We start from the raw sequence: 24530 nt of genomic DNA, 5'->3' as shown, positions 1-24530 counted from the left end.
GCAGCATGGGTCTGCGCTGCAGTTGGTTTACTGGTTTCTCAAAGCTATTTCTGTGGCTCTCTCAGCTACAAGCTCATCCATTATCAAATTGTTACCCATAGACATAGCATACCCTTTTCTGCATCATCTTATTTTCTGCTTTGGAAAAAAAAAACACCACAGTAATTATTAGTTAATTTATTCCTTTCTTTATGCAACCAAATGGAAGGGAAATTATTCTGAAAAGCAGAAGATCAATAAAATTGCTTACTTTCACCTATGAAGGAAAATATAACAAATTTCTACAGCATTTCTGTTATGGTATAATTAATTTTCAATGAAGAATTAATATTACATTTTAGTTTAATTGTAATTTTTCCAATAAAAAATTAATAGAAATGTAAGTTTTCTTTTAATATTTGGGGGGAGGGATAGCTCAGTGGTTTGAGCATTGGCCTGCTAAACTCAGGGTTGTGAGTTCAATCCTTGAGGGGGCCACTTAGGAATCTAGGGCAAAAATTGGTCCTGCTAGTGAAGGCAGGGGGCTGGACTCAATGACCTTTCAAGGTCCCTTCCAGTTCTAGGAGATTGGTATACCTCCAATTATTACTTTTTTTTTTTTACCTTTTAAAAATGCTCAGTAAATATAAGTTCCTATTTTTTGTTAAAGAGGCCTGCAGCTCCTTCTAAATATGAAAAATGGTTTCATGGCATGGTTAAACATAAAACAAATTGCAGTAACAGGATATTGCACTTTTTTATATGGGTGAATTTCAAAAGAATACAAAGCGCACTCTTGGAAATGTATGGCTATGAGTATTTTTTTTAATTCCTTTAAGGATTAAATTGCAAGGGATTTGATAGCTCCAAGAGTAACACCATACAGCATGTCCAAGGCCAATTGCCCTCCCCACCCATCTTCCTCCTGTGCGCATGCTTGCTTGCAGCCTCTACTTTGCTGCTGCTGGCAAACATCCTCCTGGAAGACCTGGGAAGAGCAAACTCATGAGTCCTGCCCAGAGAAGTACATGCAAACAATTTCATCATGCTAGAGAATGAAACAGAGAGATTGTACATACAAAACACAGAGATTGCATATACACTGTCGTGGAAAAATTGAGCGGGGTGGGGGGGGATATTTTCCCTATCAACACTTACACACACACACACACGTGTTGTCAAATGTACAAAATTAAGTGGAAAATATTTTCCTTTTATCTTTAGTAATCTTAGGAGGTTACTTGAAATATTAAGTATAAACTTTCAGACAGAAGTGTAATTTTCAAGTTGGTGGGCTTTCTTTATGCAAAGCATTTTAATAACATGTAAACCTCTCTTGGGTGGTTTCTCTCTTATTTTGAATACTCAGTCTAGAATCTTGGCTTTCACAGTTACCTTGGATCCCATCTCTTCTTACCTAGCCTTGAATGTTATTTCATAGTTCTTGCACTCTGCTAAGAAGGCCATCTTCCTTTAGCTGTACAATAGTTTTATCTGTGTGCACAGAGAGATTAAAGTCTGGGGTCCTACAGATGGAATGAAGGAAGAAGCAGTAAAATTTAAACACAGCCTAGATATACAGGTCAAGAGAGAGGGCACAATCAAAGACAAAGGCAAGATTAACAGACTTGAGTGGCAGGGAGATGGATCCACAACAGAAGAGAAAGGGGAGAACGGGAAGGGATGATATTTTGGCATGGTGAGATATTTAAGTTGATGGTGAGACATGCAGACACAGAAACAAAAGCTCAGATGCCTCTACTCTACCAGAGATACCAGCCTCTCACTTGTTAAACTTTTGGTGCAAAGGTGCTTTTCTTTCTCCCAGCTGCCCCTCAGCATGTGTAAGGATAAAGCCTTTTCCTGGAGCCATATTGTAAGGTTTGAGGCCTTTTTCTACAGCCATATTAGGAGAGCAGCAGCCATGAGCTAAGAATAGGGTTGCCAAACCTTCCGGATTGACTGAGAGTCTACCGGAATTGGCAGCAATCTCCCGGTGACTATTGAAAGCAAACTGGGGGATTTTAATAGGCCGCTAAAAGTCCAGTCGGCAGCACAGTGGGGCTAAGGCAGGCTCCCTACCTGGCATATCTGGCTACCAAGTGCAAGGGTGGCCAGCGGCTCGCTGCAAACTGCCCCTGTCCCGAGTGCCAACTCTGCACTCCCATTGGCTGGGAACCACAGCCAATGGGTGCCTACAGGCGGGGGCAGCATGTGGTGCCACCTGTCCGCCCCTGAGCCTAGAAGCCGGAGGGACATGCCTGTTGCTTCTGGGAGCTGCCTGAAGTAAGCACCACCCAGCCAGAGCCCACACCCCTCACCCCCTCCAACACCCCAACCCCCTGCCTGGCCCTGATCCCTCTCCCCACACCCAAACTCTTTGGTGCAGGAACCATCTTTTGTTCTGGGTTAGTACAGAATGTAGCACAATGGAGTCCTGAGTCCATGACTGGGGCTCCAAGGTGCTACCGCAGTTCCAGTAAAATCAATAATAAAAAGGTCAGGCCTGGAGATTTCTGAGTCATCAGCACAGAGATGGTAATTGAAACCATGTGAGCAGATGAGATCACTTAGAGCAAGGATGTAAAGGGACAGGAGATGGAAAGGGCTACGGACAAAGCCCCAAGGGACACCCATGGAAAGTGGGATAAGGGAGAAGAACCCACCAAGAGGTGCTGAAGGACTGACCAGAGATACAGAAGCAGAACTAGAAGATAAATGGGGCATGAAAGCGAGTTGGAGACAAGATTTCAAGAAGAAGAGTGCAACCAATGGTGTAAAGAGCAGCTGAGAGTAAAGGTAGGGGCCCTGAGATTTGGCCATGAAAAGATCATCAGAGACCTTTGCTAGAATGCCTTTTAGTAGAGTGGAGAGGGTGGAAGCCTGATAGGAGGGGATACATCCAGGATTGAGTTGGAAGAAAAGTCGAGGCAATCATTGCAGACAGTGTGTTCAATGAGTCTGGAGATGAAAGGGAGAAGGAAGATGGTGTGGCAGTTGGAAATGAAATGACTTAGGATAGGATTTTTTAGGAAAGCAGCGACTCTAATATGTTTGCATTGTGAGGGGAAAGAGCAGGCTGAGAGCGAGAAGTTAAGGAGAGATTGTGGAGCCAAAGCGGGTCACTAGGAGACATGGAATGTTTTCTCTAAGGAAGGAAGAGTGATTAGAAAAGGAAAGGTGACAAGAAGCCTACGTGTCAGTGACAGGAGAGCAAGAGGAGAAAGTGAGGTGGGAGTGGTGGGACAGGTCCTGTTGGATCTCTCCTTCAAAACCTTCTGTTTGAAAGGTCACAGTATCCTATAAGGAGAGGCAGGAGGGCACAAGATTAGAAGCCACATAACTGACTGCTTAACATATCTAGGTAGGGCCGCTCAGAGGGGGGGTCAAGTGGAGCAATTTGCCCCAGGCCCCGGGCTCCGCAGGGGCCCCCACGACAATGGCTGAGGCGCCTGCCCTGGCCCGTTACCCCCACCTCCGCCCCTCTTCTAGAGCCTTAGCGCATCAAGCAGCGTCCCCAGACAGCGCTGCAGTGTGGCTCCGGCGGGGCCCCTGAGCCCCGCCCCGCTCAGAGCTGCGTGGTGAGGGGGCGGGGCTGCGAGCTCCAGGCCGAGTGGAGGAAGCTCAGGCCCCACTGGAGCTCGCAGCCTCACCCCCCTGACCACGAGGCTCTGAGCGGGGCGGAGCTAAGGCCCCGCCGGACACACGCTGCAGCTGTTCAGTGAAGCACTGAGGCTCCAGGTGAGGAGGGAGCCGGGGGTAAGAGGCTGAGGCCGGGGGGGGGGGTTGGATAAGGGGCAGGGAGTCTTGGGGACAGGGGACAGGGAGGGGGCAGAGGTTGGGGGGGCGGTCAGGGGACAGGGAATGGGGGGGTTGGATCATGGGAGTTCCGGGGGTCTGTCAGGACTCACCGGCGGGGGCAAATAGGGGTCGGGGCAGTCAGGGGACAGGGAGCAGGGGTGGGGTCCCGGGGTGGTGGTGGAGGAGGGAGTGGGGTCTCTGGGGGACGGTAAGGGGACAAGGAGCAGGATGGGTCGGGGATTCTGAGGGAGGCCGGCAGTCAAGAGGCAGGAAGTGGGTGGGGGTCGGATAGGGGGCAGGGCCAGGCTGTTTGGGAGGCACAGCCTTCCCTACCCTAAAGCTCATTCAGCAGTTTGAGGCTTGCAGAAGAGCCAAGCTGTTGGCTTTTCATTAGGGCTCCCATCCCTTTCACTTCTCAAATGCCAAATTATAGTCTACATTTAATTTCAGTGCCATAGGGAGATTCATGTCAGGGGAGGGTAGCTTCATTTAAAATTAGCCACTGGGGGAAGGATCACATGAGAACAGCAATATCCTTCCCAACCCTACCAAGGGAAACCCCCCTCCCCTGCATTCCGAGGCTCCAGAGGGGTTAATTCAGTGGTTCTCAAACTTTTGTCCTGGTGACCCTTTCACACAGCAAACCTCTGAGTGCGACCCCCCCATTTATAAATTGAAAACACTTTTTTATATATTTAACACTATTATAAATGCTGGAGGCAAAGTGGGGTTTGAGGTGGAGGCTGACAGCTCACGACTCCCAGTAATAACCTTGTGACCCCTTGAGGGGTCCTGACCTCCAGTTTGAGAACCCCTGGGTTAATTAAATGTTAGCACTCTGTGTCCATTCACGTGCATGTGCTATTTTGAGCATTTCAGTTTTGACAAAATAGGCTCATCCCAGATTCTGGAACAAGTTCAAATGCTCAGGTTGTAGACTATGTACATAAGCTATACTAAAGACAAACCCACAGTAACCATCTCCAGTTTGTGAGGGACCCCATGGAGCCAGTCTCTAGGAAACAGATAAATGCATGGAGGTTAAGTCCATTAATGGCTATTAGCCAGGATGGGTAAGGAATGGTGTCCCTAGCCTCTGTTTGTCAGAGGGTGGAGATGGTTGGTAGGAGAGAGATCACTTGATCATTACCTGTTAGGTTCACTCCCTCTGGGGCACTTGGCATTGGCCATTGTCAATAGACAGGATACTGGGCTGAATGGCCTTTGGTTCGACCCAGTATGGCTGTTCTTATGTTCTAACCTAAATGAACCCAAAGTTATGGAGACAGATATGCGTCAAGGAAGCCAGCAGAGTATCTGCCTGGATGGGCTCAGGTGTTTGGTTACAAGCTGAGGTGGTTCAAAAGTTTTGGATTTTTTTTTAAGCAGAATTTTGTTATTGTTTCTTTAATCAATCAAACACAGCAAGCAGCAAATATTTGGCCACATACTTCTGAAACCTCAACCATGTTCAGGTTTTGGCAGACTAATTTCAGCTTTTCAATTAAAAAAAAAACAAATTTTGAAGGAAAGCAGACATTGTCCATGATTTTTTTCTGCTTTTTAAAAACCCCTAGTTTTTGATCTAGAAAAAGTTTTGATGGAAAATATTTGTCCAACCCTTTTAATAAGCTTTAGTGCCTTTTAGCACTAGCTGATGCTGAGAACCAGTGATACCTTGTAAAGAAGTTTTCTCAAAACTGGGATGCGGAAGGTTTATTTTTCCCAGGAGCGCCCATGGGGGGGAGCAAGTGGGGCAATTTGCCCTGGGCCCTGCAGGGGCCATGACGAGAAGATAGTACTGCAATTTTTTTATGGAAGGGGCCCCCACAATTTCTTTGCCCCAGGCCCCCTGAATCTTCTGGGTGGCCCTGTATCTAGGACTGAAATACTGATAAAAACATAACAATGTCATGTCAGTGACCCACCGGACAACTGGCCAGGGACACTTTGTTCAATGAGGGAGAAGAACGCTGCAGCAGAGCGAGACAGGAAATGGCTTTCCTGTCCTGTGAATGTTTTCAAGAGTTCAGAAATTGTTCCCACTCCACATCAGGATGAAACTGAGAGTTGGGGGCAGGCTGGGGAAAGGAGGCAGCCAGACAATAATCAATAGCCTAGTGGTTAGGGCATTCATGTGAGTTGTAAGAAACCCAGGTTTGAATCCCTGCTCTGCAGGGACTTGAATTTGATTTAAAGCCCCTCAGAGATTCTGGGGTTGAACTTGAGCTGCTAAACTGAATTAAAAACTGAATTGCCAAGTCTTTATTTCTGTTAATCCCAGTTAGCTAATCCTACTTTTTAAAAAAAAACATTTAAAAAGAAAATCCATCTGCCCCTCTTTGTCATTTTGAGCAGACATTCCATCCTGGACCACAATGGAAGTTTCATCAAATCTGGTATGTTCCTCTTAACAGTTTCAGTTAGGTGAATCTTCGTTTTCCAACAGAAAATTCTTTACCAGCTCTACTGTTCAGCTAGCCAGACTCAGCAAAGAAAAGACCTTGCTCAATACACATGGGAGCTGGCAAACACAAAACTAGATAAACTGCAGTGTTCAGTCTCTGGCGGTGAAGTCAGATGGTAATGTATGTCTGCATAACAAACAAGCCTGGTCTATAAAATCAGCCTTCTAAGAATCCAGTCTGAAAGTACTGCAGGCTACTGAGAAGCTATGTCAGAAATTACACCAGAGAAAAATATCAAACTAAATATTTTATTATTTCTGGAGGACAATCAATCTTGTAAATAAGCACAGTCTAACTTTAAGGAATTGAGTGGTCTCACTGAGTTTGATGAGACTGCTCAGATGTTTAAATTAAGTATGCGAGAGTGTGCAGGATCAGGGCTCATATCCAGATACCAGAATATCCAAGAACTCAGCATAGTAAACAAATGGAAGTGCTGGCCTATCATATTTATGGAAGAAATTTTATCTCATGTCTTAGACCTTTTTTAAGCTCTATTATATATAGAGAGAACTGTTATTGTATTCCATTGCTCAAACAACCTGATAACCCCAAAGCAGAGGTGGCAGTATGGCCTTCCATGTGACTTATATCCGGGAACAAGATAGGATATTTATAGGCATCCAGAAGAGAGCAGAATATTAACTTAGAGAGTTTCCAGTATATCTCTCTCACAAAGAAAAAATGAGGGGAATATAATAAAACAAGCCCTTTAGCAGAGATTATACAATCAGCAAGACTGTAACATGCTAAATTATGGGTTACCCATATAAACAAACAATACACATTTTGTGACAAAAGTTCAGGTTTAACAACCTTAAAGAATAATATGGAGGACTTGATCACTCTTAGCGTGGATGATCCTGAAAAAAATGTCATGGTCCTGCTCTTGTCCTCACTCGAATCCATGGGAATCATTACATTGACTTCAGTGGGCTTTGGATCAGGCTCTTAGGGCCAGATTTTAAAGGCATTTAGGGCACCAGACTTGCATTGATTTCAATGGGCGTCAAGCACCTAAATACATTTAAAAATCTGGCAGTGACTGGCTGCAGTATGTCAAAGAATAGACAGAGGGGGAAATGAGAAGGCTTCAGATATGCTTAGCTCATAGTTCACTTACAATATTCAGTGTATTAATGCTTTGGTGGTACAATATTGTTGTACCTTCCAAGGACGTGTGCTCAGATGACTTCACAGAGGTGTCAGGTGGAAGGTATCCATTCTTGGTGGCAGGGTTCTGGCTATGGAACAAACGTCCAGAGGAGATTAGACAAAGATGGAACCTGACCATCTCTAGAAAATGCTGTAAAGCTTCCTCTTTGAAAAAGTCTTTTCCCCAGGGTGTAACCCCCAAAGTTGGGGTATTGCTATCTTCTGGAACACTGCACTGAGCCTCTAGGGGGCCCTACTGAAAGGAATACAACTAAGATGGCTCCTAAGGAAGAGCCCTTTGATACCATGTCCTAGCATACATGGAGTCAAAGGTGGAGACAAAAGGAACTAGAAAGCCCTTCTGAGGCCAATAGGGAGCCCTCTGCAGGGGGTGATCTGAACAAGGAGTCCACTGGACCACTGACAAGCTAGGACTGCAAAGGCCCCTGCGAGTGGATAGCCTGACTCACAGGCAGAGTTTGCTAGTTTTCAGTATTGAGTCTGGAAGAAAGGAGAGAGAGAGCGCGCGCGCACAGCTCAGGGAGTCCCTGCTAAGCAATTTCTCCCCACAAAGGGAGTTCTTGCACTGTTGTGAGATCTGGAATGCACAGGGCCATTCCAGCACTGCGGTGACCATCACTTAGCAGAGAGAGAACTGACCAGACACCAGCTACCAAGAGCCAGCTGAGACTTCTGCAGGATTCCAGACCAGGAAGCCAGCAATCCTGGTAGGAGTCAGGAGAGGACCATGCCTCACCCAGGGATGAACATAAGGGGGCTTTTATTTAAGTAGGACAACATCACAGCACTACAACACTCTGCCTCTGGACACTCATTCTTTACCTATTATCTGTCTCATGAAGGTGCCAGGGAGCGAACTGGATTTAGGAGGAATTGTGAGTTTTGGAAGGCAGAGTACTGGTTTGTTTACTGTTTATTAATTATGAGATAACCTTAACCCTTTCCTTCCCCAGATCTTATTTTCCTGTTCCCAGTAAAGTCCCCCATTCATTATACTGTTATTTTGGGTGTCATTCCCTTGCAGGGTTTGTTTTATATACTTTTTGTCTCTTGTACTGTGTGTTATGCTCCTCAAAGGACAGCACCCCTGAGTGTGCAACAGTGAGGAGTCACTTTGGGTGGAGGCACCAGGCACCAGATAAGCAGGACCCACCCAACCCTTGTGAAGAGGAGGGGGAGAAGTCACTGCAAATAATGGTGATAGAAAGCACCAGGGAGGGAAAAAGAGAGGAGACTTGAGCCACACCTCAGGGGGGATACAGTAACAAGAAAGGCACTCACAAAGAAATGACACCCATCTACATAAGCATCCCTATCCAAAAAGAAAAAAGAAAAGAAAAAGAATAAAAGCTTGTTACATAAACAAATATATTTTAACCTTATGAATATGCACATTGACACACACTCCAAACAGAGACTTTTCCCAGAAAAAGGAGAAGAGTCTGAGACACCAACGAGTTCACTACAAACTTTGCTATTGCTATTTATTTTCTATGGATGGCACTCAGATACCACAGTGATGGGTTGCAGTATAAATCCCTAATACCCACAGACAGGCATTGTGAAGATGTTAATATTAATTTAAGTATGTTGCCCAAAGTTTTAAAAGTAAACTGGGGTGGGGGGAGGTTGGATGCCGAATTTGAGATGCCTTAAAAGGGTCCTGATATTCAGAGTGGGTCCTCAGCACCTTCTGAAAGTCTGTTCCCCATGGTATCTCAAATTGGACTGAAAAATTGGAGCGTGCAAAATCACTCTTGAAAAAAAAAATAGCTCCAGATACTTATTTTTATTTATTTCTATTTTAAAACTCACTTTTAAATTATTGACAATTTATAAATTTAATGAAGCTATTCTACAATATCAGGGGGTGAGGAGGAGATCCACCAAAGGAACCAAATGGTGTAAGCATGTACAGATTTTATATTGTCTTTTTTATAATTGATGAAATGTGATTTAAACTGTAAGAGCCACTGAAGGGGATCACTCACTGCAGGAACTTCCTAGTGGTCAGGGGAGGGTATAGAAAGTTTTCTTCTTACTGGTGCCCCTTGTTAACAGATACTCTGACCCTGCAGTGATCTGCCCCTTCATGTCTTTGGCAAGGCCATGAGTTGTATCCACCCCTTTTGAGGGACACAGAGTCCAACAAAGGATAGCCTCACTGTCAGGCAAGGAGTTCCAGGACAATGTCCATGGTTTGTGACCCTCCAGATTGTAGTCCAGATTCCCCTGTTTCCAGGGTAGGCTTTTCACCTTGAGCAGGGTCCTGGGGGGGCAGAGTTTTTGCACCCCCAAAAGGTGCAGCACTGCTGCTCCCTTGGATTGCTTCCTACCAGTCTCTTTACTCAAAAGGACAAAGCAAAAACATACAAACAAAATAAATCTAATTTGCAGACCTTGCAGTTGTCCAGAAACCTCTTTCCCTCAGCAGGTCAGATAGATTCTCAATAGTCAGCGGCCCCAGGCAGCTGGACTTTCTCCTAGTGCTCCCTCTGAGGTGTAGGTCTGTATACCTCCCCTAGCTGCCTGGTGCTGAACTGCTCTACTCTGTTCTGTTCTCTAAGCTCCTCCTCCAGCCCATCCATGCTTTGCAGGTATGGCGGCCGGGGCCCAAAGCAGCTCTTTAAACCCTTACTTTCCACTGCAGGGTTTGAACTAGGGTGACCAGATCACCCAGGTCAAATATCGGGACGCGGGGGGGCGGGGCGGGGGCAGAGGGGGAAAAAATGGCGGCAGAGCAAAAAAAAAAAAAAAATCCCCCACCCCCGATTCCTCCTCCCTCCGCAAGCGCTGGAGGGAGGCCCGGGAGACTCAGGGGAGCACGGGGCCGGGGTGAGTGTGAGTCCAGCCTGGCCCCGAGCAGGCAGGACTCAGGCGCGGTATCTGGAGGGAGAGTACGGGGTGGCCTGCGGGGCCAGGCAGCGGCTGTTCTCCCCACCTGGGCAGCAGGACTCGGGAGCAGCCGCTGCTGCAGCTCCCACTGCCGCGGGGGGAGGAAGCGGCCGCTGGCCAAGCTCGGCAGCTGCGGCTCTGGCGCCCACGAACCCCCCGAGCCCGGGCCTGCTGCGGGGACCCAGCGCGCACGCTGCGCATACCCAGCCCCTGGCCACTCGCGTCTGGGCTGGCTGCCCAGCTGGTGCAATCCTGCGGGCGGCCTCGGAGTGGGGGCAGCAGGCCCCAGCCCCCCGCATCCCGCTCGGGTCCTGCAGGGGAACGAACGGGACTGGGCTGCCGATGCCTCCGCCACGGGATTGCACCAGCTGGGCAGCCAGCCCAGACGTGACTGGCCAGGGGCTGAGCGCAGTGTGCGCGCTGCCCCGCAGCAGGCCCGGGCTCGGGGGGTTCGGGCCCGGGCACCAAAGCCGCAGCCGCCGAGCGCCACGTGCTTGGCCACTTCCTCCCCCCGCAGCAGTGGGAGCTGCAGCAGCGGCTGCTCCCGAGTCCCCTGCCCAGGTGGGGAGAACAGCCGCCACCTAGCCCCACGGGCCGCCCTCCTACTCTCCCTCCAGGTACCGCGCCCGAGTCCTGCCTGCTCGGGGCCAGGCTAGACTCACACTCACCCCGGCCCCGCACTCCCCTGAGTCTCCTGGGCATGGCATGCTTTTAAAGAGGCGGGGATTTGGGGAGGGAGACAATGGGGCAGTGAGGGGGCAGGGATGGGGGCGAGGATTTGGGGAAGGATCCAATGGGGGAAGGAGGGGGCAGAGTCGGAGCAGGGGAGGGCGCGAGCCCTTGCTTGTTTGTCCAGTGTCCCGACCTAACATTGGTCGGGACGCGGGACAAACAAGCAAATATCGGGACAGTCCCGATAAAATCGGGACGTCTGGTCACCCTAGTTTGAACACCCCACCACAGTGCTATATAGCAATCTTTGTCTTTCTGGAGGAGTCTGCAGAAATTTCAGGGAACCTTCTTTCCAACTGGGCTGTTGATATTCCCTCACCAGCAGGGATTTTCAACAACAGGAGTAAAGTTGATAAAATAAATATATAATGAAATACTTCTAATGCAAAATTCAACTCAACTTTAATTATAATTACGGAGTCAGAACAGCATCTCCATTAACATCCTATTGTCTTATTTGTAAGCAAGAAGAGAAAGGAAGATAGACACAAAGAGCGTACATGAGCAGGTAATTTTCTTTCTATAGTCTGACTTTCAGATCTCTCTATTCTTGAAAAACACTTCAAAGGAATTTTCCTTATTTGGTTTCTCAAAATTTCTGTATTTGTAATTTGCATTTCTTAGCTTTGCTAACAGTTCTGCTTTTTTTAGTTCAATTAACATTCTACTCAACTAAGCATGCTGATTTCAATGTGTTTGGATGTATTCATGTAATCCATAGTACATATGCATATTAAACTGTGTTTTACATTCAAACCAAAGGCATGGATGTATCAGTTAACTAGCTACAGAACTTAACAAAGAAGTCACTGACCTGAAGCCACTGAATTTCACAAATAGCTTATTCACTGCTAAGCAATTGCTAAGTCTCTCAGAAGAGTTCTGAGCAGCTGCTGGACACACATTCAGCTGCTTAGGAACCTGGTATAAGAATATTTCATAAAACCACAAGTTCTCTTTGGCTCAAAAATAGAAAAGAGATTAACGACCAGCAACTTTTATTGTTTGAGAGTTGCCCTCACGCTTTCACACATGTGGGAGGTGGTACCCCTGGCATTGAGCTGTGGAATAACCTTAAAAAGCCAGTCTGTTGAGGAGTGCATGAGAGAGTTCACATCAGAGGAACATCATCTCCCTACTCCCCTTCCCCCAACTGCCTCAGTTCCTTCACTGCTGATTCAGGGAGCAAACAAAATTTGCTTAAATGACCACAGGCTAGTGTGACATTATACCCCATATTCTTTATGGAAATATGCTTATGATATGGATATGGCATAACAGATATATTTTATGCAAGATGGCTCTTGCAAGGTATCATTGGAAAGGTTATGTTTTACTGATTGTGATTATGTAATTTGTACGCATGTATCATTTCTATATCTGGAGTTAGGGATATTAACTATGTAACAATTACAACTGTGTGTGTATTTGGGAGACACCCACAAGATAACAGGCCCATCAGCCTTGATGCCCCATTAAGAAGAAACAATAACACTTTGAAGATACTAATCTCTCTCCTTCCTACTAGGTCAGGTGGTTCTGTCACCTGATACTAAACACCATCATGGACTTCCAGTAATTTGCCACTAAAAGGAGGGGGAATTCAAGACTGGGAAACAAAAGATTCCTGCCTTATGTAAATCTTATTTAAGGCTGAGTCCAGACTAAGGCTGTGGCTACACTTAACACTTCAAAGCGCTGCCGCTAAGTGTAGTCAAAGCGCCAGCGCTGGGAGAAAGCTCTCCCAGCGCTGTCCGTACTCCACCTCCCTGTGGGGAATAACGTACAGCGCTGGGAGCCGCGCTCCCAGCGCTGGGGCTTTGACCACACTGGCGCTTTGCAGCGCCGCAATTTGCAGCGCTGGAGAGGGTGTGTTTTCACACCCTGCTGCAGTGCTGCAAATTTGCAAGTGTAGCCAAGGCCTAAGACAGGAGTCTAGTCTGTAAAGAGAAATAACTGGAACTGTTTGCAGACTCAGTGAAGAGAGAGTGTGTGTGTGTGTGTGTGTGTGTGCGTGCGTGTGTGTGCGTGCGCCCAGAGAGCCTGATTCAGCAAAACAGGGAGAGGGAGCCTAGGCTAGTGGAGTAGGCAGGCTCAGTGAAACCCCAGTACATCAGTTGACATCCCAGACGGGGCCTCTAACCCATCACAGTTCGATCTTCCCTCTGCCCAGCTTATTTCTATTTTCTTGTAGTTATTTTGTGTAGAATAATATAGCAGACATAGCATGCCCTTATCCTAGGAGCCTTTGGCCCCTCAGTTCATATCAGCCCGCAGACCTTGTAAGGGCTTCAAGACATGTGCCTGCAGGCAGCCCAGCAATCATACTGGAGACTGACACCACATCTAGTGCCTGTCTGGGTGAGATCTGCTCAGCGGGAAGTTTGCTGTGAATTCACTCCCCACACTAGAAGGGAGAGAATTTTGAGGCCCCAGGCTCATCTGGCTTCTCAATGCCTACAGACCCATTGAGGGTACTCAGACCAGCCGTGGGCCAAGATCACCTGACATGACACAGGATCCAAGATGTATCTTGCTGCTGCAGCTTCAGCACTACCTTACATCTCCTCATTATTATCTTGGAAGCAAATTCCTTACCCAGCACCACTAGCACTGGCTAAATCAAAGTGACACTGAGGACAAAACTGGCACTGCCTATTACAGTCTCAATAGCCTGGGTAATAACGCAGGACATGCTTACCTTGGTTCCTGCTCCTCATTAGGCACTATGACCCTAGACACTGACTCGAGACCTATCCTCCAGCACCAACATCTCTGCCTCATCATTGCAAGTCCGTGCAGATGCCTACCAGAATGAAAGGAAGGAGAACAAGACCCATCAAATGGGCAGAAGCAGTAGAAAGATGCCCACAAAGAAGAACATATCCATTTCATAGAAATTCATTTTCTCTTTGGGTCTTCTATAGCATAGCATCTATTTGCTGTAGTATCTGAGAAACCAACAGTCTAACTGCTTTCTTAAAATAAAACTTGCCCAATTATCTAACGGTTCCTTCATCTATAAACTTACTATGTGTCACTTACATGTAACAATTTATAACTTTGCTAGACACTAAAAATCATGGCAGAATAGACACTGGATTTATGGTTTATTACAATAATCTATAACCCACTAACCACATCCGCCCCCAGCTGCCTTTCCTTCCCACTCCCTTCCTTTCTCCCCTATGATTGGAAGGGTGTTAATGGGCCACTACACCTCGAATGATGCCTTGCAATATGTGTTAACTAATTATGTTAAACAATCTGTTCCACCTTGTACTTAGCTGCGACACTCTGAGTACGTTTCCCAGTCCTGGAGAAGAGCTCTCTGTAAACTCGAAAGCTTGTCTCTTGCCAAGAGCAGCTGGTCCAATAAAACTTATTCCTTCACCTACCTTGTCTCGTGTAACAACGGTGACATCCAGTGGCTGGATGGGAAAGTCACAATTCCTTTGACTTGAGATGTGCAGTGTTCCAGGCTTCATATTTCAGTTCTAACTCTTTCTGTACCACAGCCAAATGAAGGGACATGTGATGAATTATATAGTCATTCCTATGCCAATTTCTTCTTTATCCTGCAGCCTTTTTTATCTTTATTTTCTTTAAATGGAATGTGGTGTTTTTTCACTTGCTATTCTTAACTATTTTGTAACCATATCTCACTCCAGAGAGTCTAATTCAGTAGCGAGAGAAGCAATTCCTCTGTATGATTTATGAAGAACTTTGGAATCCTCTGTGCTGAGAGGCTGTACGGGCTCAATCCTTCTGGCCTCATTCTAACTTACGGCAATGGGAACCAGGGTGGATAGTTCTCTGACAACATCCACTCAATGTGCAGCAGCAGTCAAAAAAGTGAACATAATGTTGGGAATCATTAAGAAAGGGCTAGATAAGAAGACAGAAAATATCATATTGCCTCTATATAAATCCATGGTGCAGATGCTATCGCCCCATCTCATAAAAGATGCATTGGAATTGGAAATGGTTCAGAAAAGGGCAACAAAAAATGATTAGGGTGTGGAATGGTTTCTGTATGAGGAGAGATTAATAAGACTGATTCTTTTCAGCTTGGAAAAAGAGACGACTAAGCGGGGATATGATAGAGATCTATAAAATCATGACTGGTGTGGAGAAAGTAAATAAGGAAGTGTTATTTACTCCTTCTCATAACACATGAATTAGTGGTCACCAAATAAAATTAATAGGCAGTAGGTTTAAAACAAACAAAAAGAAGTATTTTTTCACACAACACACAGTCAACCTGTGGAACTCCTTGCCAGAGGATGTTGTGAAGGCCAAGACTATAACGAGGTTCAAAAAAGAACTAGATAAATTCATGGAATATAGTTCCATCAATGGCTATTAGCCAGGATGGTGTCCCTAGCCTCTGTTTGCCAGAATCTGGGAATGGGCTACAGGGAATGGATCACTTGATGATTACCTGTTCTGTCTTTCCCTCTGGGCACCTGGCATTAGCCACTCTCAGAAGACAGGATACTGGACTTGATTGACCTTTGGTCTGACCCACTATGGCCATTGTTACGTTCCTATTTTCTTAGGCAATTAATTATTTTATTCTTGTATTAGTTGGGTTAATTTAAATTAAATACTTTTTAAAAAAAAGTGTTAAAAATAAATTTGAAAATATGATGATTGGCAATCTCTTGATTCAAGGATGATCTCTACCATGGATTTACATACAAGTCCTGAGATGACTCAGGAGTCCAATTCTGGAACCACAAATCCGCCCTCACTAGGTACAGACATTGTGGTAGGCCAGTGGCCTGCTGGGAGAAAGTTATTTCTTTTTCCTTCCTCCTCTCTCTATTTGCAGCTTCAAGAGCAAGGCACTTCTCCTTGAAGCAGGCCACTGCCTGATGGGGGATATGACACTATTGGGGTCAGTTGCTGGCTTGCTCTTCCCAGCTTGTGATGTCCACAACAGTTTTCTTAAGATACGCTTTCAGTGTGTCTTTGTATTGTTTCCTCTGACCACCACGGGATCTCTGACCATGGGTGAGTTGAGAGTAGAAGACTTGTGTGAGGATGCCAGACTCATCTCCCAAAACAACGTCTAGCCTAGTGAAATTGGTGCATGAGGATCATTGCTTCAATTCTGGTGACATTGCTTCAGCAAGGATGCTGGCATTAGTGCGGCAATCTTGCCACTTGATGCAAAGGATCTTCTGGAGGCATTGTTAGTGATATCTCTCCAAACTCTTGAGGTACTGTTGATAGGTCATCCAGGTTTTGCATCCATAGAGGAGTGTAGGAACAACAGTTGTCTTATAGACCTGGATCTTGGTGTCCTGCCGTAGGTCACAGTCTGTGAAAACGCACTGGAGCAATTTCCCAAAAGAAACACTTGCATACTGGATCCTGTGCTGGATCTCACTGTCGATTTTTGCATTTTGAGAAAGTTGGCTACCGAGGTAGCAAAAGTGCTCAACTGTCTCCAAAGTCTGACCCTCAATGGTGATTTGTGGGTCATGTGCAAGGCCTGAAGCAGGTTGATAGATCACTTTAGTCTTCTCAATATTGAGTGAGAGTCCTAGGCTTTGGTAAGCTTGTGCAAGAAAATCCAGTATGGACTGAAGGTCATTCTCAGAGACTTTCAGTCCATACTGGTCTGGAGGTCCAATCCCCCAAGTCCTCAACGGTGGATCAGGCCGAAGAAGGTCCTCAGATCTCAGCTGTGAAAGCAGATGAAGGCTGCAGCAAGTGGAGATTTTCAGTCATCTCAGACTTTTCCTGCCATGGGGCCCCAGACCTCCAACTAGTCATGATCGTGTGGTCGCTGTAGGTGCACCAGCTTCCCGACATTAAAAGAAATCACATGCAGGCTTCTACCACGGGAAATAACATCTTTCCAACCTTCCAGGCTCTGTGGCGATGGACTAGTGGTGACGGGGACAGGATTAGTGAATCTGGCAGTTCCTAGCCATGAATCTGCATGTAGGCGGCGGTAGTTAGGTGGTCATCTGGCACCTGGACTGAGACAGAGGGGCAATTCGGCACCTACTAACAAGGTCCCTTCCAACCCTAATAATCTATGATTCTGTGATTCTAACTGAACAGTCCTCTTTAGGATCCCTTCTGTTCACCTCACTTGGGGAGAGGGCGAGAAAAGGCGCCCTAAATCTAGACTGTGTCATACACTCCTGGCTGGATTATCGCTTCCAGTGGGATCACTCTGTCTGTGGTCGAAGCTATAAAAAGACAGTGACTTTTGCTACATGGAATGTTCACACCCTGATGGATAACAAAGATAATGTACAGCCAGAAAGAAGAACTGCTATTGTCGCCAGGGAACTTGCAAGTTATAACATCGACATTGCTGCCCTGAGTGAGTCAAGGTGCACAGATGAAGATCAACTGAGAGAAGAAGGCAGAGGCTAGATCTTTTTCGGGAAAGGAAAATCTGCAGAGGACAGGCTCATTCATGGTGTGAATTTTGCAATTAGGAATAAGTTTGTCAGTCATCTTACAGAATTTCCTGTAGGAATCAATGAATGTCTTATGACTCTTCATCTTGAGCTCAGCAACAACCAGTCCTGCTGCTGTCATCAGTGCTGTGGAAGTAGAGATGAAAATGAAGGGGATTTCAATGTAAATTGTGTAGTTTGTGAGCAAGAGTTAGGCTAGCTGTAACCCTAATAATGCGAGATTTGTAGAAGCGAGGATTGTGTGAGGCGAGTGGGAAAGAACTGTGTGAGAAGTTGTTGCGACCTTGAGTTAGATAAGCGTGGAATGTAGACTATAGTTTAAATTGGTGAGAAAAATAAGATATCAGGATAACCTACGTATAAACAAAATGCAGCTGTTGCCCATTATTGTTTGTAACAAAGGTATAAATGCTTGCTGTAATTGTTATCTGGAGAGAGACCTGTTTAGCTCTCTCCCTCTGTGCAATTGCTAGAGATAATAAAGTATCTGACTTGCTGCACCCAACCTAAGAGTGAGAACTCTGTTTTTCTCCGACAGTGCATATGCCCCAGTGCTTGAGTCTATCGAGGATATCAAGGAACAATTCTATACAGATCTTGACAGAGTCTTGACCAACATTTCAAAGGTGGACAAGATCATTCTGCTGGGAGATTTTAACACTAGAGTCGGGCGTGAGTCAGATCTCTGGAATGTCACTATTGGAAAAGGAGTAGGAAAGGCTAACTCCAATGGCATCCTCCTCCTGAGCATATGCATAGAACATGGCCTGGTCATCACGATCACCCTCCTTAGACATAGTTAGAAGTATAAGACCACCTGGAGACACCCTCACTCCAGTCATTGGGACCTTCTTGATTATGTTATTGTTAGAGCTCAAGATAGGAAGGATGTCCTCATTCTGAGGGCCATGCCTGGAACCCATGACTGTTGGGCAGACCATCGCCTTGTTAGATCTATCATGAATTTCCAGATCGCCTTAAGGCATCGCAAGCAGGCAAAATCAGCATGAAATAAATTCAATGTCAAGCCGCTTGAAGATATAGTGACTCAGGAGAAACTTCAGCAGTGTCTCCAAGAGAAGTTTGCTGCTACGCCTACAGCTGATAATGAAAATCCCTGAAAGGGATTAAAGACTGCCATTCTCTCAGCATATGCCGAGTCCATTGGCTTTGTCACCCTCATCACCAAGATTGGTTTGATGAGAATGATGCTGAGATTCAGGGCCTGCTCGTCCAGAAAAGGAAAGCTCATTGCATGTGGCAAAACGACATATCACACCAGCAGAAGAAAGAATCATACAAGCAACTGAAATTATGACACCCCACATGAAGGCCTAAACTGACTATAATCTATTAAAATTATTTTACTAAATAAAATATAATATGTCCAAATTAAGATGAGAAGAAATTCTAGAAGGTAATGGAGTGAACTTAAAAGTTATAACATATGAATGCAGTGCTCATTTGATGCCTCGTTTAGCCTGTGATTTAGGATTGCAGGAATAAAGGGGGAATGTTGTTGAGGTTGTAGTGTATTTCTGTAACAATTGCTTTGCTTCAGCTTCATGCAATTTGTGAAGAAAATTGTGACAAAATAAATGGAACTATCACAGCAAAAGTAGTCAATATCGGACTAAAGATAAATGTAGAAAGGACACTGAATACACCAAAACCTATTTCTATAGCTGTGTACAATTGCTGATGCTGTTAGAATTTGGAAAGAACTTCAAGAAACACTTCAGAATGAAATGCCCAACAACAAAGCTAGATTGAATGCAGTGAAGAAGTGGCTGGATCAGGCTCTTATTCTGTCTCATTTTCTTGCCAATATTCTCCATGCAAACTAATAGGGTAAATGACTGACTACTGAATTGAAAGATGCTGCTGTGATGGGGGCATCTAATTATCATCCATCATTCAGGCCAATCATAATAAACTTCAGGTGAACTATTTAAGCAGAACACATTGCCACTGAAGTTTTAAAGAAAATAAAACCATTGAAATCGTGAAAATCACTGGCTAAACAACTTGAATCAGAGTTTGCTGAAGTGCTAAACCAGCGTTTGACAGTTGTACCTTCTTCTGAAGGAGCAGAAATACCTTCTTCATTTCAGTTTATTCCACTAGTTCAGTACAATGACTAGCTCATTCAAAGTTGAGAAATTAATTAGAAGTTGAAAAAGCTTGTTTTCCACTTCTAATCTATGAGTAAAAAAAAAATTGTGTGAGATGAGATCTACTACTTCTAAAATCTTGTAGGACATGGTATCCAGAAGCAATCAATTCACTAACTACAGATACTTCCTTTGTTTAATAAAACAGTTGGCTTTAAATACAAAACATGCTTGGATAAACTCCCTCCCTCCCCCTTTTATTTATCCAACACATTTAAGGTAGTTGTATTTAACTAATAAACCATTTTAAAATACTATTTTTGTGCAATTCCAATTTTCATCCAAATGCAGCTTCACACAAATCACAATTAAACAATTAATAATCTAGTAATTAAGAAATGTGTCATTCCTCATTTTCTAACAATTAAAATAGTAACAAATAAGAATTTGAATAAATGTATATTGAACTATATAACTGCTTAAATAAATGTGAATAGAGATAATATAGCCTCCTCATTAGCAAAAAGAAGTACCAAATTTAGTGTAATGGCTATATTTAGTAGCAAATCAACTAAAGGCAGAGAAGAGAGGACCCAGAAGACTGGAGAAGGGTAAACATAGTACCTATCTTTAAAAAGGGGAGCAAGGAGGACCTGGGGAATTATAGACCAGTCAGCCTAACTTCAATACCTGGAAAGATACTGGAGCAAATTATTAAAGAATCTGTAAGCACCTAGAGGATAATAGGGTTATAAGGAATAGTCAGTGTGGATTTGTTGAGAACCACTCATGCCAAATCATTTTACTACTTTGATAGGATTACTGACATAATGGATGGAGGGGTGGGGATGGGGGACAACAGATGTGATATACCTGGATTCTAGTAAGGCTTTTGACATATTCTTGCATGACATTCTCATAAGCAGACTAGGGAAACATGATCTAGATGAAATTACTATAAGGTGGGTGCACAACTGGTTGAAAGACTATACTCAGAGTAGTTATTAATGGTTTGCTGTCAAATTGGAAGGGTGTATCTAGTGGGGTCCCAAAAGGGTCAGTCCTGGTTCTGGTACTATTTAATGACTTGGATAATGAAGTAGAGATTATGCTTATAAAATGTAAAGATGACACCAAGATGGGAGGGATTACAAGCACTCTGGAGCACATGTTTAAAATTCAAAATGACCTTGACAAATTGGAGAACTGGTCTGAATTCAGCAAAATGAAATTCAATAAAGACAAGTGCCACGTATTTCATTTAGGAAGGAAAAATCAAACGCACAACTACAAAATGGGGAATAACTGTCTAAATGGTAGTACTGCTGAAAAGGCACTGGGGTTATAGTGGAACACAAACTGAATGTGAGTTGTCAATGTGATGCAGCTGCAAAAAAGGCTAATAGGATTCTGGGGTGTATTTACAGGAGTGTTGTATGTAAGACCCAGGAGGTAATTGTCTCACTCTACTCATCACTGGTGAGGCTCCAGCTGGAGTACTGTGTCCCATCCTGGGTGCTACAATTTAGGAAAGATGTGGACAAATTGGAAAGTGTCCAGAGAACAACAAAAATTGATAAAAGGTTCAGAAAACCTGACCTGTGAGGAAAGGTAAAAAAACATAACTGGGCATGTTTAGATTTGAGAAAAGAAGACAGAGGCGGGACCTGATAACAGCCTTCCAATGTGTTAAGGGCTATTATAAAGACGATGTGGATCAATTGTTCTCTATATCCACTGAAGGTAGGACAAGCTGTAAAGGACTTAATCTGCAGCAAGAGAGATTTAGACTAGATATTAGGAAAAACTTTCTAAGTATAAGGATAGTTAAGCTCTGGAATAGATTTCCAAGGGAAGTTGTGGAGTCCTCATCATTGGAAGCTTTAAAAAATAAGTGGGACTTTCAGGGCCCTCATGCGCAGAGCTTTGAACTGTTACCTTGTCTTCAGACACAGTTGCAAGAACATTGCTTAGTCACAATTTTCCCCACTAAACACAGCACTGAGATCTGCTGTCCAAGCTTTCCGGCCCTTCCTTGCCACCTGCCCCACCCGCTTTGTTTTTTTCTCATCCTTCCTTCTACTTAAAGCGACAGTGTTCAAAGTAAAAAAAAACCAACCACCATGTAACACTGTTTTACTGCTCTGTATTTAGACAACAAGGTCAGGGCTTTGACCACATCTCTAAGTCCTGCAGTGCTGAGAACATACTCAGTGCTTGATACATAATAGCAAAACTACACAAGTGAATTCCGAACTAGTGAAAGATGCGAGCATGACATCAGTAAAAGTAAAATGTTTCTTTGCCCATAGAAAAGGCATAATCTGGGCTTCCCTACACCGATCTACTGACATTCCTCATTGCTGATGGTGGAGTCCAGGTGGAGGGATCATGGGGTAGTTCATTTTCCATAGCATTTGATTCCTTCACATTCCTGCTAAGACTACCAAGAAGGGGGCCAATTGTGGTGGTGGATTTTGTAACATGGACACATCTCCAGCAGGAATTGGACTGAGGTCAGCTCATCTCACCAAGGATAAAGAGCTATCATATGAATGACTCTGACTCATTCCAGACCCACGCCACATTTATGCCTTCAGCTGTTAAGTGTGTCTGATTATCAGTCATCTATACAGAGGGTTTTTTAATCCTCAGTCAGACTATTCATAGGGAAGGGAAAAAGTTATACTTAAATGTCATTTAGGAGTCCCATGTGCAGTTCAGTATTTCTGTGTTCACCACTGGTGAAACTGTATAAAAAGAAGAAAAAAATAGGCTCTTACCTTGAATTCCTCCCTGGCTTCCAGAAACACACACTTTTTTTTTCCCAGACAGAAAGACTTCTACTTCTTTGCAAGTTTGCTAATTCTTTATAAAAATAGGAAAATCAAAAGGAGTAAGTCAAAAATGTTAATTTAAATTGACTTGTTTTATTTCACATTCTGCCCCCCCCCCCTAAAATCCCTCTAAAACTTTCCCACTGTTTGTAGAACATGATGCCATTAGGCTGCTGACCCTCCCTTAAATACTTAAGAAAACCAGACAGTTATAAACAGCCACCGACTAATCAATGTGCTTAACAAAGAAAATGATAGTTGGGCACATCTATATTGGGAAAATGTTCCACCAAAGATAACGACACTGGAAGAGCTAGTGTAGCTAGGGCATATATTTTTTTTACCACCATGCTGTCTAAATCCATGGGCAGTGATAAAATCACCTGCTCTCTGTCTACAGCACTCTATTACTAACACTGGCTGAGCTGCACTGGTGCTGAAAGATGTCTACAATAGGAAAATTTGGAGGCAAGACCCTTAGATCTGCTTGCTAAACCAGAAACTGTCATTTGAGGAGAAACACTGCTTTATGTAATGTAACAAAGCAAACTGGTTGTACTTAAATGTCAGGAATTGGTTTCCCTGCTCAAAAAACCACCACACCCCTACACTCTTGAGATTGTTTGTTATTTGCTTGTTCTACTAGAGGAATACTCAATGCTGCGGTAGAGACTTGGAAGTGAATCCACAAAACATATTTCAGAGAGTAGGGAGATAAGGGGTACAAACTTTGTCTCAGAATGAAGCTTTCATTAAAAAAGAAGTTTGTGGCCATTCTGGTTGTGGCGATAACCAATCATTTGTAAATAGCTACAGAAAATAGGTTTCTTGAATATTTAGCACATAATCAATATTTATGCAGAAGATGTGTCAAAATGTCAAAAATAATGAATTTTTTTTTTAATGTGCAGCTCTGGGTACTGAATATAAATGCTGACTTTGGCCATGTATGGCACAATAAACTTGCATTATATTTCACAGGGTGGGTGAGGTAATATCTTTTATTGGACCAACCTCTGTTGGTGAGAGAGACAAGCTTTTGAGCTTACACAGATCCTGAAGAGCTCTGTGCAAGTTCAAAAGCTTGTCCCGCTCACCAACAGCTGTTACCCCCCCTTTCTCTCTAATATCCTAGGACCAACATGGCTACAGTACTGCATATTATATTTCACAGCATTTTAGGGGCTAGAACAGTGGAAAATACTTTGGGTAGATTTTGGGTCACGGGTGAAGCCTCAGAACCTCTGGCCCTGGACACTGTCCCACAAGTACTAATGATCATTCATGTATTTATCAGTGACAGCTCCACCTTTAGAACAGCTGGGAATCCTCACCCTATTTGTGCTCAGTGAGCCCACTTCAATAGGACCAAGATTTCACCCTTGGAGCTCTGTCCTGCCTTAGAAAAACTATAAAATGTAATCCAAGAAATGTATCTCAATCCCATTTCCATGCGATATCTGATGAAGCACTCTGCTGTTAAATTCATTTTCCAGATATGGGATTTAATCAGGCCCCTGCTTTAAAACTGCAGAACCCAATGGAGCAACTGCATTTATTGACTAACCCACAATACATGCCTGGCACTTACTAAAGCACCCATAATTAAATGAGCACATGTGAAGCTAAGAAGTGGGTACATTGCTCACTCTAAAAGTTTGGAAACCAATAGTATTTGAAACAAAAGTAAGAAGTACTAGGCGAGGTGACTTCCAGCTCTAATCTTCCTCCATGCTTTTTTCTAATGTGGTTTACCATTGTTTTGATATACTGTGCATATTGCAGTTCCTCTGTGTTCTCTAAACTCACAAAAAAGAGTATTCCCCATAGTATCTTCACTACTTTTTCTTTAAAAAAAAATCATTGAGTAACAAATATCCATATTAAATCACACCTTTGAGAGTAACATGTAGAAACCAAGATCAGAACCAACAAGAAAATGTTAGGAAAGAGAATAAGAAAAAAAAATCAGTTATTTTGATTTAATGCACAAGGGCTAACGTGGCCTAATTAACTAAAATAGTATTACTGTGCCTTGAAATAAATGTTCTTCTGTTCCTTCTCACCAGAAGGAAAGTC

The sequence above is a fragment of the Mauremys mutica genome, chromosome 6 (assembly GCF_020497125.1).
Source record: "Mauremys mutica isolate MM-2020 ecotype Southern chromosome 6, ASM2049712v1, whole genome shotgun sequence".
In the NCBI taxonomy this organism is placed as follows: domain Eukaryota; kingdom Metazoa; phylum Chordata; order Testudines; family Geoemydidae; genus Mauremys; species Mauremys mutica.
The sequence above is the reverse complement of the archived record's forward strand: the minus strand, read 5'-3'. Positions refer to the sequence as shown.